General features: G+C 35.9%; 1 long non-coding RNA gene across 1 annotated transcript; it reads left to right on the top strand.

Annotated features, from left to right (window-relative positions):
• The first annotated feature begins 1,113 nt into the window (after positions 1–1,113).
• On the top strand, positions 1,114–17,430 carry LOC111445937. Its single transcript, XR_002710957.1, has 3 exons — positions 1,114–1,252; positions 10,109–10,115; positions 16,673–17,430. It is a non-coding gene; the product is annotated as an uncharacterized LOC111445937 (long non-coding RNA).
• Positions 17,431–17,672: the final 242 nt, after the last annotated feature.

The raw sequence follows: 17,672 nt of genomic DNA on the forward strand, positions 1-17,672 counted from the left end.
AAAGGTCGAAATAAGTACATGACTTAAGGCATAAGTTAAGAACTAAAGGCCACAAGGGTTGATTATAAGGATTATGGACAACCAAAGGATGTTACAAGGATTTAGAAAGGTCTTGTTATACCGAGAAAAGAAGTATTTTAGTCCAAAAGAACCCGCTTTGTACAAGAAGGAACAAAAGAAACATATAGATACGACCTTGAAGGAACAACGTTGATTATGTTAAGGCTTGTTAAATATAAAGACGATAAGCTCAACAATATAGGGAAACACAAAGATGATCAATGATGACTTGACAATCTCAACAAAAGACGTTGAGAAGACAGTTGAAAGGAACAAATGCTAGAACAAGTACATGCCTTAAGACATAAGTTATGAACTAAAGGCCACAAGGGCTGATTTTATAGATTATGGACAACCAAGGGTAGTTACAAGGATTAAGGAAGACCTTGTAATACAGAGAAAGAAGAATTAAGACCCTAAGAACCCGCCTTGTACAAGACGAAACAAAAAGAACATCTAAGCTACGACCTTGATGGAACAACATTGATTATGTTAAGACTTGAAGACATAATTTAAGAACCGAAGGCCACAATGGCTAATTATAAGGATTATGGACAACCAAGGGATGTTATAAGGATTAAGGAAGGCCTTGTAATACCATGAAAAGAAGAATTTAAGACCCAAAGAACCCGCCTTGTACAAGACGGAATAAAAGGGACATCTAAACTACGACCATGATGGAACAACGTTGATTATGTTAAGACTTAAGGCATAATTTAAGAACTATATGTCACAAGTATAAGGATTGTGGATGGAGAAGGGTAGTTCCAAGGATTAAGGAAGGCCTTGTAATACACAGAAATGAAGAACTTAAGACACAAAAAAACCCACCTTGTACAAGAAGGAACATCTAGATATGAATTAGAAGGTACAACGTTGATTATGTCAAGGCTTGTTGAGTATAAATTCTAAAAGCTCTAAGATACAAGGGAACAATTGCAACAAAGGATGTTAAGAAGACAGTTAAAAGGATCAAATACCGGTACAAGTACATACATGACTTACGACATAAGGTAAGAACTAAAGGCCACAATGGCAGATTATAAAGACATGCCGGAGAAGTTCAAACCTATAAAAGGACCTTCAAGGAACTTGGAAAGACTACTAAGGACAAGAACCCTTAGGCAAGATAGGAACCGTTAACTTTTGGGGATGAAAGTTCTTAAGAGGGGGAGGTTACGGAAGACCCCAAGTAAGAGTAAGACACTCGGGTAGGTTTAAGGAGCCCAAAAAAAGGATTAAGGGATCCAAGGAAATGATTAAGAGACCGAAGCAAGGTTAAGGGGCCTTATGAAAAGATTCTCGATGACCTAGCAAGGAGTCATAAGAATCCAAGGTCTTTGGAAACGTTTTGGAAAAAAAAAAAAAAAAAAATAGTAAGCATAAAATGCAAAAATGTCATTTCCTATCGCTTTTAAATGAGGTCCCTAACAAGTTTCATAAAGTATTCGAGAGTTGAAGTTGGTTGAAATTCAAGTTTCTTGGCCCATGGAGGGAAGAATTTTTGAATTTCCAATTGAACCGGTAACATCAGCCTAAACTATGACCTTTCCTTTTTTTCCTTAAACCCTTCCAAACTGGTTTTCATGAAGTTCTATTTAGTTCCCGAAAATAGACTAAAAAGTGGACCTACAAAAAAACAAAAAAAAGGAGCAATTTGGATATCAAAAGCTCGAGAACCAAGAACCCGACCATCAATGATGAGGTATGCATCCACTTTGGGTCATTGGAGTTTGTTCAAGGGCTAAATCGAGGATAAGTGCAAAATGACCAAAATGACCAAAATGCCCCTATATGCATAAGTGTTGATTTATGAACCAAATGAACTCTAGATGACCTAAGATTTTATATTGGCTTATTGGATATGCAAAATTTCAAAGTCATTGAGCACGTTTTGGGGTTAAATGCAGAATGAAGGGTAAAATGACCAAATTGCCTCTAGGATAACCCTAAGCTATTACAAGGTCCAAAAAGTCTTCAAATGGCTTAGGATGTGAAGTATGACCTATATATAAGGATGAAGCTTACCCAAGAATTTAAGGAGGTTAAATTTAAGGGTAAAGTGTTGATTTATGAACCAAATGAACTGTAGATGGCCTAAGATTTTATATATGGCTTATTGGTTATGCAAAATTCCAAAGTCATTGAGCACGTTTTGGTGTTAAATGAAGAATGAAGGGTAAAATGATCAAATTGCCCCTAGGATAACCCTAAGCTGTTACAAGGTCCAAAACATCTTCAAATGGCATAGGATTTGAAGAATGACCTATATTAAGGACACGGAAGCTTTCCCAAGAATTTAAGGAGGTCGGAATAAGGACTCCAAAATGTTTTCATGACCTTAAAGAACTCTAAACATTATGAAACCTCAAAAGAAATTTATGTATGACCTTAAGTATAATTATGATAGATCTAAAGGGAACTAGAACATGTTAGGGGTGTAAGCCAAGGTTTAAAGGAAATGACAAATCTACCCCTAATGACCTTTAATAAGGACTCTGTGATATTTCTAGAACTTCAAGAAACACGTTATGATCTTTACGTTGCAATGAAATGTTTATGACTTGAGCTTGGATTAGGGCTTAAGAATTCATGTTAAGATTTTTGCCATGATTGTGTCATAAGAATAACCTTGAAGCAAGAAAGAAACCAAGAACCAATGAGACTAAGGAATCTAAGCTCACCAAGACTTAAGCACATAAAGACATGAAAGGTCAGAAAGAACTCATACATTGTATTAAAAGGACTAGAATATGTTTGAGGTATGAACCAAGATTCTCAAGTAGTCAATGACTAAAATACCCCTAATGACCTCCTTATAAGATTTCACGAGGCCCAAGAGTGATGTTATGACATGTATGACGTTATGAATAACTTATGCTCATGAGGACAATATGTCGACACGAATAACATAAGTATGCTTGCTTTAGGGACATGAACTTCAAGCATGCCATGAAGTTATGGTGTGACAAGTACGCATTACTATCGGTTAGCCCTTAATTTTCAAGTAATCAAGATGGTACTCTAAGGCCATGAATCAAGTAAGTAAGCTTTAGGCTGGCCCTTAATTTTCATGTAATTGGGATGCTACCATAAGGCCATGGATTAAGCAAGTAAGCACTCGGTTGACTTTTGATTTTCAAGTAATCAGGTTGCTACCCTAAGGCTATGAATCAAGCTAAGTAAACATGCTTTAGGTTCTCTCTTGATTTTGAAGTAATGAGAATGCTACCCTAATGCCACGAATCAAGTTAAGTAAGTTTTAGATTAGCTCTTGATATTCAAGTAATCAGGATGCCACCCCAAGGCCATGAACCAAGTCAAGTAATCAGGATGCTACTTTAAGGTAATGAATCAAGTCAAGTACGTATACCACACACGTATGCCCTAAAGTTAAGTATTACTCCAACCAATGTCCTATGTGACCCTTGACCTCCCACCATGAGGTGCATTGTGACTCCATATTTTCCTCATCTAAGTGGGATGCCCTATGCCAAAAACATTTAACAGGATGCCAAGATTCAAGATTCTCTCACCTAGATGGAATGTTTGACACCAATATGCAGGATGTCAAGATTTAGGTTCATGATGTTCACAGATCATGTGGCCTATTAGGTCTTCACAGAGAGTAGGATGGGACTTGATAAGAATAGTTACCGTGTTGAATACATGCCATGACTCATGATACAAGAAGCTAAGAAATCAAGATAAGTCCTTGGTTAGCACGAGATAGTATATTACCTTAGCCATGAACCAAAAATACCTTTATGAGAATCGATGAAATCCAAGCAGTACGATGATGGCATGATACTCATGAAAGACCCCATGCATGAAATGTAAAGGCTTAAGAACCTCATGTCTCATAACTACTGCTCTAGTTGTGTCTTAAGTTATAAGTAAAACTTTTAGATCCCGTACCTAAGACCTGATGAACTTAAAGTAATGCTCTAGGATCAAAAGACTATGCCACGAAGGATGACATTAAAAAATGCACAACCCAAGTCTTGAGCCTATTATGATATGAAGACTGCTAGGTGCCACTTAAACCATCCAAGATCTCCCATGGCATGTCATAATCACATGACCACGTCATAGGAGATGTAGGGGATTTTTGGGGTCATCAGTTATTTATCGGATTTGCATCTCACTCCAATGGGATGCCAATGCCACCGTATGCCAAATTCGGATCCCGACCCAAGGAGATGTCAGGGGAGTCATAGGCCAAATCTAGATCTTGATCTAAAGGGATGTTGGAGCCACCATGGGCCAAATCTGGAATCCATATCCTTGAACTCATCCCCATGTAGGTCTCGTGGATCATGAGTACCAAGGGAAATATTTAAGGGACAAGAGCCAAGTACCAAGGATTAAGATCCAAGTTCACAAAACTATGACCCAAAACCTTGGAACTAAGGTCTATAGAGCAGAACCATGAACCCAAGTCTAAGGTCCTCAGGCTAGAACCATGATAAGAGAACTCATGACTAAAGAACAAAATTTAAGGACCGAAGTTCTGAAGGAAAGAACATGAACATGACAAATAATGAGTGTGGAACCCTATCATCGACTATGGACATGAATAGCCTACAAATAGGCTACTTATCTAGTCTTTATCTTCATTCTAGTTCTTCCATATTTTTCCAATTATCAAGAAGGTGTTGGTTGAGGATGATAGTAGATCTGTAGCAGGTGCCATAGAGAGCCACTTTGAGTTTCAACTATTTAATGTTTTAAGTTTGTTTGCTGACTGGGCCCAATGTTTTAAGTTGGTTTTCAACTATTTATGCTTTTGTTTTAAAATTAAAAAATTTTACCCTCCTCTTTTTATGTTTTCAAGTTTTAGTAGGTCACGACTCGAAAATCGGGTCGTGACAGAAGTTGTATCGGAGTAAAGCTTCTCTATGGCCCCGCTCAAGGGACACTGTCACCTTGACCATGTATATACACTTTAAGACTTTAAGATATGTATGCCAAAGGATTTCAAATGCTTGATTAACTTTAGGATTACTATATAAGCTAAGACTCAGGATAATTTTAAAACACCCAAGGACATTTAGTAACCCTAAAAGTTCAAAAGGAAAGAACTAAGACTTTTAGATCTCCAAGAACATGACGGTCTACAGGAAAAAAAGTCCTTACAATGCCGATGGTAGTTACAAGGATTAAGGAAAGCCTTGTAACACTAAGGAAAGAACTTAAATCCATAAGAACCTACCTTGTACAAGAAGGAATATAAAGAAACAACCTTGATTATGTCAAAGCTTGTTTTACATAAGAAAGAAGATAGGTTCAATAGTAAGGAAACGTAAGGATGACGAAGGAAGTGTCAATCTCAACCAAAGATGTTAAGAAGACAGTCAAAAGGAACAAATGGAAGGCCATATGTATTGGTTGTCAAGATTATGGATGGTCAAGGGATGTTACAACGATGAATGAAGGCCTTGTTATACCAAGAGAAGAAAAGCTAAAGACCCCAAGAACTCGCCTGGTAGAAAATGGAACAAAAGAAACTTTTAAGATACGACCTTGAAGGAACAATGTTGATTATGTGATTGGACAATAAGCTCTACGATATAAGGAAACACAAGGATGACCAAGGATGACTAAGGATGACTTGACAATCTCAACAAAGGATGTGCTGGTTGAACAAAAAGGCAATAAGCTCTATGATATAAGGAAACACAAGGATGACCAAGGACGACGTGACAATCTCAACAAAGGATGTAGAGAAGAAAATTAAAAGGAACAAATGCCGAAACTATAAAGTCTCTTAAGGCATAAATTAAGAACTAAAGGTCAAAAAGACTGATTATAAGGATTATGAACGGCTAAAGGATGTTACAAGAATTAAGGAAGGTCGGTCTTGTAATATCGAGGATAGAAGAACTCAAGACCCAAAGAACCTACCTTATTCAAAAGGAACATCTAAGCTACGATCTTGATGGAACAACGTTGGTTATATTAAGGTTTTTTTAACATAAAGACAATCGAAAGAAACACAAAGATGACCAAGGAAGACTTGACATTCTCAACAAATGATGTTAAGAAGACAATCGAAAGAAACAAATGCCAGAATAAGTACATGCCTTAAGGCATAAGTTAAAAACTAAAGACCATAAAGGTTGATTATAAGGATTATAAAAGTAACATCTTAGCTACGACCTTGAAGGAACAATGTTGATTATGTTAAGGGTTGTTTAACATAAAGATGATAAGCTCTATGATATAGGGAAACACAAGGATGACCAAGGAAGACTTGACATTCTCAACAAAGGATGTTGAGAAGACAGTTGAAAGGAACAAATGTCGGAACAAGTACATGTCTTAAAACATAAGTTAAGAACTAAAGCCCACAAGTGATTATAAGGATTATGAAGGGCCAATGGTAGTTATAAAGATTAAGGAAAGTCTTATAATACCGAGAAAAAAAAAACTTATGACCCAAAGAGCCTTGTATCAGAAGGAACAAAAGGAACCTCTAAGATAATACTTGACAAACTCAACAAAGGATGTTAAGAAGACAGTCAAAAGGAACAAATGTCGGAACAAGTACATGATGTAGGGCATAACCAAAGAACTTAAGGCCACAAGGGCTTATTATAAGGATTATGGAAGGCCAAGGATAGATACAAGGATTTAGAAAGACCTTATAATGCCGAGAAAAGAAGAACTTAATACCCAAAGAACTCGTCTTGTACAAGAAGGAATAAAAGCAACATCCAAGGTACAACGTTGATTATGTTAAGATTTGTTAAACATAAAGACAATAAGCTCTATTATATAAGGAAACATGAAGGATGACTAAGGAATACTTGGATATTAAAGACTAAAAGCCATAAGGGCTGATCATAAGGATGACTAAGATTTGTTGAGTACATGCCTCAAGGCTTAAAATTAAGGACTAAAAGCCATAAGGGCTGATTATAAGGATTATGGACGCCCAGGATAGTTACAAGGATTAAGGAATGTTTTGTAATACCAAGTAAAGAAGAGCTTAAGACCCAAAGAAGCCAGCTTATATACAAGGAGTAAAAGGAATATCTAAGCTATGACCTCGAAGAAACAACCTTGATTATGCTAAGGCTTGTTGAACATAAAGACGATATGCTCTACGATATAGGGAAACACAAGGAGGACCAAGGAAGACTTGACGATATCAATAAAGGATGTTGAGAAGACAATCAAAAGAAACAATAGTCGGAAACAAGTACATGCCTTAAGGCCTAAATTAAGGACTAAAGGCCACAAGGGTTGATGATAAAGATTATGGACGACCCAGAGATGTTACCAGGATTAAGGAAGGCTTTGTAATATCGAGAAAAGAAGAACTTAAGATCCAAAGAATCTCCTTATACAAGAAGGAACAAAATGAACATCTAAAGTACGACCTTGATGGAACAATATTAATTATGTCAAGGTTTGTTGTACATGAAGATGATAAGCTCTACAATAGAAGGAAACACATGAATGACCAGCGAAGATTTGTCAATATCAACAAAGGATGTTAGGAAGATAGTCTAAAGGAACAAATGTCGGAATAATCACATGCCTTAAGATATAAGTTAAGAACTAAATGTTACAGGGGCTAATTATAAGGATTATGGAAGGCTGATGTAGTTACAAGGATTAAGGAAAACCTTGTAATACCAAGAAAAGAAGAACTTAAGACCCAAAAAACCCGCCTTGTACTAGAAGGAACAAAAGGAACATCTAAGATAAGATTTGACAATCTCAACAAAGGATGTTGAGAAGAGACGGTCAGAAGAAACAAATGTCATTACAAGTACATGACTTAAGGCATAAGTTAAGAACTAAAGGCCACACTGGCTAATTATAAGGATTAGGGACGATCAAGGGTAGTTAGAAGGATTAAGGAAGACCTTATTATATCGAGAAAAGAAGAACTTAAGATGCAAAGAACTCCCCTTGTACCCGAAGGAACAAAAGGAACATTTAAGATAAGACTTGACAATCTCACAAAGGATGTTGAGAAGACAGTCAAAAGAAGCAAATGTCGGAATAAGGACATAACTTAAGGAATAACCAAAGAACTTAAGGCCACAAGGGCTTATTATAAGGATTATGCAAGGCCAAGGGAAGATACAAGGATTAAGGAAGACTTTGTAATATCGAGAAAGAAGAATTTATGACCCAAAGAACCCCACCTTTTACAAGAAAGAATAAAAGGAACATTTAAGATACAACCTTTAAGGAACAACGTTGATTATGTAAAGGCTTGTTAAACATAAAAACAATAAGTTCTACTATACAAGGAAACACAAGGATTACCAAGGAAAACTTGACAAACTCAACAAAGTATGTTAAGAAGATATTCAAGAGGAACAAATGTCGGAACTAGAAAATGTCTTGAGGGATAAATTTAGAATTAAAGGCCACAATGGCTGATTATAAAGATTATAGACAATGAATGGTAGTTACAAGGATTAAGGAAGACCTTGTGATACCGATAAAAGAAGACTTAAGACCTAAAGAACTTGCCTTGTACAAGACGGAAAAATAAAAAGGAACTTCTTTGCTATGACATTGATGGAACAACGTTGATTATGTTAAAGCTTCTTGAACATAAAGACGATAAGCTCTACAATATAGGGAAACTCAAGGATGACCAAGACAATCTCAACAAAGGATGTTAAGAAGACAATCAAAAGGACCAAATATCGGAACAAGTACATGCCTTAAGACATAAGTTAAGAACTAAAGGCCATAAACACTGATTATAAGGATTATAGATGACCAAGGGACGTTACAAGAATTAAGGAAGGCCTAGTAATACTGATAAAAGAAGAACTTAAGACCCAAAGAACCCACTTTGTGCAAGATGGAATAAAAAGAATATCTTAGCTACGACCTTGACAATCTCAATAAAGGATGTTGAGAAGATAGTTAAAAGGAAAAAACTTGGAACAAGTGCACGCATTAAAGCAAAAGTTAAGAACTAATGGTCATAAGGCTGATTATAAGAATTATGGACTGCTAAGGGATGTTACAAGGATTAAGGAAGGTCTTGTAATTCTGAGAAAAGAAGAGCTTAAGACCTAAAGAATCCCCCTTGCAAAGAATGTTAGGAAGACAGTCTTAAAACAAGTACATGTCTTAAAACATAAGTTAAGAACTAAAGGCCACAAGTGCTGATTATAAGGATTATGAAGGGCCAATGGTAGTTACAAAGATTAAGGAAAGTCTTGTAATAGCTAGAAAAAGAAGAACTTGAGACCCAAAGAGCCTTGTACCAGAAGGAACAAAAGGAACATCTAAGATAAGACTTGACAAACTCAACAAAGGATGTTGAAAAGATAGTCAAAATGAACAAATGTCGGAACAAGTACATGACGTTGGGCATAACCAAAGAACTTAAGGCCACAAGGGCTTGTTATAAGGATTATGCAAGGCCAAGGGTAGATACAAGAATTTAGAAAGACCTTCTAATGCTGAGAAAAAAAGAACTTAATACCCAAAGAACCCGTCTTGTACAAGAAGGAATAAAAGGAACATCTAAGGTATGATGTTGAAGGAATAACGTTGATTATGTTAAGATTTGTTGAACATAAAGACGATAAGCTCTATGATATAAGGAAACATAAAGTAAACATAAGGATGACCAAAGAATACTGGACAATCTTAACAAAGGATTTTAAAAAGACATTCAAAAGGATTAAATGTTGAAAATAGAAAATGTCTCGAGGGATACGTTAAGAATTAAAGGCCACAAGGGTGGATAATAACGATTATGGACAACTAAGGGTAGTTATAAGGATTAAAGAAGACCTTGTAAACTGATAAAAGAAGAACTTAAGACTCAAAGAATCCACTTTGTACAAGATGGAAAAAAAGAACATCTTAGCTACAACTTTGAAGGAACAACGTTGATTATGTTAAGACTTGTTGAATATAAAGACAATAAGCTCTACTATATAAGAAAACACAAGGATGACCAAGGATGGCTTGACAATCTCAACAAAAGATGTTGGGAAGACAGTCAAAAGGAACAAATGTTGGAACAAGTACACGACTCAAGACTTAAATTAAGGATAAAAGTCATAAGGGCTGAATATAAGGATTATGGATGACCAAGGGTAGTTATGACCTTGAAGGAACATCTTTAGCTACAACCTTGAAGAAACAACGTTGATTATGTTAAGACTTGTTGAATATAAAGACAATAAGCTCTACTATACAAGAAAACACAAGGATGACCAAGGATGACTTGACAATCTCAACAAAAGATGTTGGGAAGACCGTCAAAAGGAACTAATGTTGGAACAAGTACATGCCTTGAGGCTTGAATTAAGGACTAAAAGTCATAAGGACTGATTATAAGGATTATGGACGACCAAGGGTAGTTACGACCTTAAAGGAACAACGTTGATTATATTAAGACTTATTGAGTATAATGACAATAAGCTCTACTATATAAGAAAACACAAGGATGGCTTGCCAATCTCAACAAAAGATGTTCGGAAGACATTCAAAAGGAACAAATGTTGGAACAAGTACATGCATCGAGGCTTAAATTAAGGACTAAAAGCCATAAGGGCTGATTATAAGGATTATGGACGGCCAAGGGTAGTTACGACCTTGAAGGAACATCTTTAGCTACAACTTTGAAGAAACAACGTTGATTATGTTAAGATTTGTTGAGTATAAAGACAATAAGCTCTACTATATAAGAAAACACAAGGATGACCAAGGATGGCTTGACAATCTCAACAAAAGATGTTGGGAAGACAGTCAAAAGGAACAAATGTTGGAACAAGTACACGACTCAAGACTTAAATTAAGGATAAAAGTCATAAGGGCTGAATATAAGGATTATGGATGACCAAGGGTAGTTATGACCTTGAAGGAACATCTTTAGCTACAACCTTGAAGAAACAACGTTGATTATGTTAAGACTTGTTGAATATAAAGACAATAAGCTCTACTATACAAGAAAACACAAGGATGACCAAGGATGACTTGACAATCTCAACAAAAGATGTTGGGAAGACCGTCAAAAGGAACTAATGTTGGAACAAGTACATGCCTTGAGGCTTGAATTAAGGACTAAAAGTCATAAGGACTGATTATAAGGATTATGGACGACCAAGGGTAGTTACGACCTTAAAGGAACAACGTTGATTATATTAAGACTTATTGAGTATAATGACAATAAGCTCTACTATATAAGAAAACACAAGGATGGCTTGCCAATCTCAACAAAAGATGTTCGGAAGACATTCAAAAGGAACAAATGTTGGAACAAGTACATGCATCGAGGCTTAAATTAAGGACTAAAAGCCATAAGGGCTGATTATAAGGATTATGGACGGCCAAGGGTAGTTACGACCTTGAAGGAACATCTTTAGCTACAACTTTGAAGAAACAACGTTGATTATGTTAAGATTTGTTGAGTATAAAGACAATAAGCTCTACTATATAAGAAAACACAAGGATGACCAAGGATGGCTTGACAATCTCAACAAAAGATGTTGGGAAGACGGTCAAAAGGAACAAATGTTGGAACAAGTACATGCCTCAAGGCTTAAATTAAGGATTAAAAGCCATAAAAGCTGATTATAAGGATTATGGACGGTCAAGAGTAGTTACAATGATTAAGGAATGTTTTGTAATACTAAGAAAAGAAAGCTTCAGACCCAAAGAAGCTGCCTTGTACAAGGAGTAAAAGGAACATCTAAGTTATGACCTCCATAAAAACAACATTAATTATGCTAAGGCTTGTTGAACATAAAGACAATATAATCTACGATATAGGGAAACACAAGGACTAATGAAAACTTGACAATTTCAACCAAGGATCTTGGGAAGACAATCAAAAGAAACAATTGTCGGAACAAGTACATGCCTTAAGGCCTAAATTAAGGACTAAAGGCCACAAGGGCTGATGATAAGGATTATGGACGGCCAATAGATGTTACCAGGATCAAGGAAGACATTGTAATACCGAGAAAAGAAGAACTTAAAACCCAAAGAATCCCCTATACAAGAAGGAACAAAATGAACATCTAAAATACGACCTTGATGGAAAAATGTTAATTATGTCAAGGTTTTTCGAACATAAAGATGATAATCTCTAAGATAGAAGTATACAAAAGGATGACCAGTGAAGATTTGTCAATCTCAACAAAGGATGTTAGGAAGATAATCCAAAAAAATAAATTTCGGAACAAGTACATGCCTTAAGATGTAAGTTAAGAACTAAGTGTTACAAGGGCTAATTATAAGGATTATGGAAGGCCGTTGTAGTTACAAGGATTAAGGAAAACCTTGTAATACCAAGCAAAAAAGAACTTAAGTTGAGAAGATACGATCTAAGATAAGACTTGACAATCTCAACAAAAGAACCCGCCTTGTACTAGAAGGAACAAAAGGAACATCTAAGATAAGACTTGACAATCTCAACAAAAGATGTTGAGAAGATACGATCAAAAGAAACAAATGTCATTACAAGTACATGACTTAAGGCATAAGTTAAGAACTAAAGGCTACACTGGCTAATTATAAGGATTATGGATGACCAAGGGTAGTTACAAGGATTAAGGAAGACCTTATTATATCGAGAAACGAAGAACTTAAGACGCAAAAAACTTGCCTTGTTTGTATTAGAAGGAACAAAAGGAACATCTAAGATAAGGCTTGACAATCTCAACAAAGTATGTTGAGAAGACAAGTCAAAAGAAACAATTGTCGGAAACAAGAGGAATAACCACAGAACTTAAGGCCACAAGGGCTTATTATAAGGATTATGCAAGGCCAAAGGTAGATACAAGGATTAAAGAAGACTTTGTAATATCGAGAAAGACGAATTTATGACCCAAAGAACCCACTTTTTACAAGAAAGAATAAAATGAACATTTAAGGTACAATATTAAAGGAACAACGTTGATTGTGTAAATGCTTGTTAAACATAAAGATAATAAGTTTTGCGATATAAGGAAACACAAGAATGACCAAGGAAAACTTGACAAACTTGACAAACTTGACAAACTCAACAAAAGATGTTAAGACATTCAAGAGGAACAAATATCGGAACTAGAAAATGTCTCGAGGGATAAATTTAGAATTAAAGGCCACAAGGGCTGTTTATAAGGATTATGGACGGCCAAAGGTAGTTACAAGGATTACGGAAGGCCTTGTAATGCCGATAAAAGAAGACTTAAGACCCAAAGAACTCGCCTTGTGCAAGATGGAAAAAAAGGAATATGTTAGCTACGACCTTGATGGAACAACGTTGATTATGTTAAGGCTTCTTGAACATAAAGACAATAAGCTCTACAATATAGGGAAACACAAGATTGACTACAACAATCTCAACAAAGGATGTTTAGAAGAAAATCAAAAGGAGCAAATATCGGAACAAGTACATGTCTGAAGGCATAAGTTAAGAACTAAAGGCCACAAGCGCTGATTATAAAGATTATAGACGACCAAGGGATGTTGCAAGAATTAAGGAAGACCTAGTAATACTAATAAAAGAAGAACTTAAGACCCAAAGAACCCACTTTATACAAGTCGGAAGAAAAAGAATATCTTAGCTACGACCTTGACAATCTCAACAAAGGATGTTAAGAAGATAATTAAAAGGAACAAATCTTGGAACAAATACCCGCATTAAAGCAAAAGTTAAGAACTAATGATCACAAGGGTTGATTATAAGAATTATGGACTGCCAAGGGATGTTACAAGGATTAAGGAAGGCCTTGTGATTTTGAGAAAAGAAGGTTAAGACTTAAAGAACCCGCCTTGTACAAGAAGGAACAAAAGGGACATCTAAGCTACGATCTCGAAGAAACAACGTTGATTATGCTAAGGCTTCTTGAACATAAAAACGATATGCTTTGGGATATAGGAAAACACAAGGATGACCAAGGAAGACTTCACAATTTCAATAAAGGATATTAGGAAGACAGTAAAAAGGAACAAATGTCAGAACAAGTACATACCACCTTAAGGCCTTAATTAAGGACTAAAGATCACAATGGCTGATTATAAGGATTATGGACAACGAAGGGATGTTACAAGGATTAAGAAAGACCTTGTAATACTGATAAAAGAAATTAAGACTCAAAGAACCCACCTTGTACAAGATGGAAAAAAACGAACATCTAAGCTACGTCCTTGAAGGAACAACATTGATTATGTTAAGGGTTGTTAAACATAAAGACGATAAACTCTATGATATAGGGAAACACAAAGATGACCAAGGAAGAACATAAGTTAAGAACTAAAGGTCGAAATGAACAAATGTCGGAACAAGTACATGTTTTAAGACATACGTTAAGAACTAAAGGTCACAAGGGCTGATTATGAGGATTATGGATAGCCAAGGGATGTTACAAGGATTAAGAAAAGCCTTATAATATCGATAAAAGAAATGAAGACTCAAAGAACCCACCTTGTACAAGATGGAACAAAAGAAACATCTAAGCTACGTCTATCAAGGAACAACATTGATTATGTTAAGGATTGTTGAACATAAAGACGATAAGCACTACGATATAGGGAAACACGAAGATAACCAAGGAAGACTTGACAATCTCAACCAAGGCGGATGAGAAGACAATCAAAATGAACAGAAGTCGGAACAAGTACATGTCTTAAAACATAAGTTAAGAACTAAAGGCCACAAGGGCTGATTATAAGGATTCCGACTAAGGGTAATTACAAGAATTTAAGAAAACCTTGTTATACTGAGAAAAGAAGAACTTAAGACCCAGAGAACCCGCCTTATGCAATAAGGAACAAAAGGAACATCTAAGTTATACGACCTCTAAGGAACAACGTTGATTATTATAAGACTTGTTGAACATAAAGACGAGAAGCTCTACGATATAGGGAAACACAAGGATGACCAAAGAAAGACTTGACAATCTCAACATGTGGATGTTTAGAAGATAGTCAAAAGGAACAAATGGTGAAATAGGTCGAAATAAATACATGACTTAAGGCATAAGTTAGGAACTGAAAGGGTTGATTATAAGGATTATGGACAGCCAAGGGATGTTACAAGGATTGCAGAAGACTTTGTTTTACCGAGAAAAAAAGAATTTACGACTCAAAAAACTTGCATTGTACAAGAAGGAACAAAAGGAAGATCTAAAATAAGACTTGACAAGTTCAACAAAAGATGTTGAGAAGACAGTCAAAAGGAACAAATGCCAGAATAAGTTCATGCATTAAGGCATAACCAAAGAACTTAAGGCCACAAGGGCTGATTAGGATTATACAAAGCCAAAAGTAGATACAAATATTAAGGAAGACCTTGTAATACCTAGAAAAGATAACGTATGACCCAAAGAACCTGGCCTTGTACAAGAAGGAATTAAAGGAACAACTAAGATATGACCTTGAAGGAACAACGTTGATTATGTTAAGGCTTGTTGAACATAAAGACGATAAGCTCTACGATATAAGGAAACACAAGGATAATCAAGGAAGACCTTACAATCTCTACGATATAAGTACATGTCTTAAGACATAAGTTAAGAACTAAAGGTCACAAGGGTTGATTATAAGGATTATGGACGGTCAAAGGTAGCTACAAGAATTAATGAAGTTCTTGTTATACCGAGAAAAGAAGAACTTAAGACCCGAAGAACCTTTCTTGTATAAGACTGAACAAAAGGAACATCTAAAATAAGGAACAAATGTCGGAATAAGTACATGACTTAAGACATAAGTTAAGAACTAAAGGCCATATGAGCTAATTATATGGATTATGGACGGCCAAGGGATGTTACAAGGATTAAGAAAGACCATGCTATATTGAGAAAAGAAGAACTTAAGTCCCAAAGAACTCACCTTGTACAAGAAGGAATTAAAGGAACATCTACGATACGACCTTGAAGAAACAACGTTGATTATGTCAAGGCTTATTGAACATAAAGGCGACAAACTTTATGATATAATGAAGACTTGTTGAACACAAGGATGACCAATGAAGACTTGTTAATCTCAACAAAGGATGTTGAGAAGACAATCAAAACGATCGAATGTCGGAATTAGAAAATATCTAAAGTCATAAGTTAAGAACTAAAGGCCACAAGGGCTGATTATAAGGATTATGGATGGCCAAGGGATGTTACAAGGATTAAGAAAAGCCTTGTAATATACCAAAAAGAAGAATTTATGACTCAAAGAACTCGCCTTGTACAAGATGGAACAAAAGGAACACCTAAACTACGATCTCAAAGGAACAACATTAATTATGTCAAGGTTCGTTGAACATAAAGATGATAAACTCAACGATATAAGGAAAGACAAGGATGACCAAAGAAGATCAATTGATGGTTAGAAGGCACTTAAAAGGAACAAATGTTGGAACGGGCATAAGTTAAGAACTAAAGGCCACTAGGGCTGGATGACAATAACCAGTTCTAAGGATTAAGGAAGACTTTGTAATACCAAGAAAAGAAGGACTTGAACTAAAAGTCACAAGGGCAGATTATAAGGACATGCGGTGGAAAGTTCAAACCTATAAATGGACCCTCAATAAACTTGGAAGGACCAAACTAAGGACAAGTAGTACCCTTAGACAAGATAAGAACTGTTAACTTTTGGGGACGAAAGTTCTTAAGAGGGGAGAATTTGGAAGACACTCGAGTAGGTTTAAAGAGGCTAAACAAGTTTCCCTAACTCGAGTTCCATGGTCCTTGGAGGGAAGATTTTTTTAAATTCCAATTGGAGACTAGTATCGGGTTCTTCAAAATTAAAGAGCCATAGTTAAACATTTTGCCCCAAATCAATTCCTACAACTTCTAAATGAGTTTCCTAACGAGTTTCATAAAGGATCAGAGAGTTGAGCCCAAACAAGTTTCCTTAATTCATGTTCCATGGCCCATGAAATGAGGAATCTTTGAAATTCCAATTGGAGGCTACAAGAAAATTCGTTCGTCCAAACCAGTTCCATTGACTTTTGGGCTGCCAAAGATGAGTTTCCATGAAAACCACGAAGCTAAAGGAGCGTCTGAATCAAAGGGAATCGAAGAAAGTTCATTACGGGCCAATTTGGAGTAATCCAAAGTTCAGTACCTTACTCATTAGCTTCGTGGCAATGAGAGAGAAATTTTTCATGAAGAAATTGGAAGCTAAAGATGTCCATATCGTTCTACCCAATAAACTTAAGAATCAGATGGAAAATGATTAAGAAGTTGAGAGATCAAACTTGAAATTGGGAGCATCCACACTATTTCTTGAACCGGAGAAAAGAAGATCAAGAGATTTCATGAAGGAATCGGGGTGAGATAAGGTCGTATGGCCCCAACCAATAATAATTTTTTTTTATTTTGATCCCATAAGGATTAGTTTTCTGCAAACTTCTATGGTTAATAACTTGAGCTACATGCATGCCAAGATATGAAATGAACTTATTTGGGGCCAATCATCTTCTTCCACTCTCAATCAAAGAAGACGATGATTTGCCAGTTCAATTTGAACCAGTCACATACCACTAAAATGTGACATTCCCTTGTTTTCCTCGAACCCTTCTAAATTAGTTCTCATGAAATTCTTTTTGGTTCTAAAAAAAAAAAAAATATTGTGTATGACCTTAATGATAATTATGTAAGATCTTAAGGGAACTAGATCAGGTTTGG

This window comes from Cucurbita moschata, unplaced genomic scaffold, assembly GCF_002738365.1.
Source record: "Cucurbita moschata cultivar Rifu unplaced genomic scaffold, Cmos_1.0 Cmo_Scf00008, whole genome shotgun sequence".
Lineage (NCBI taxonomy): Eukaryota > Viridiplantae > Streptophyta > Magnoliopsida > Cucurbitales > Cucurbitaceae > Cucurbita > Cucurbita moschata.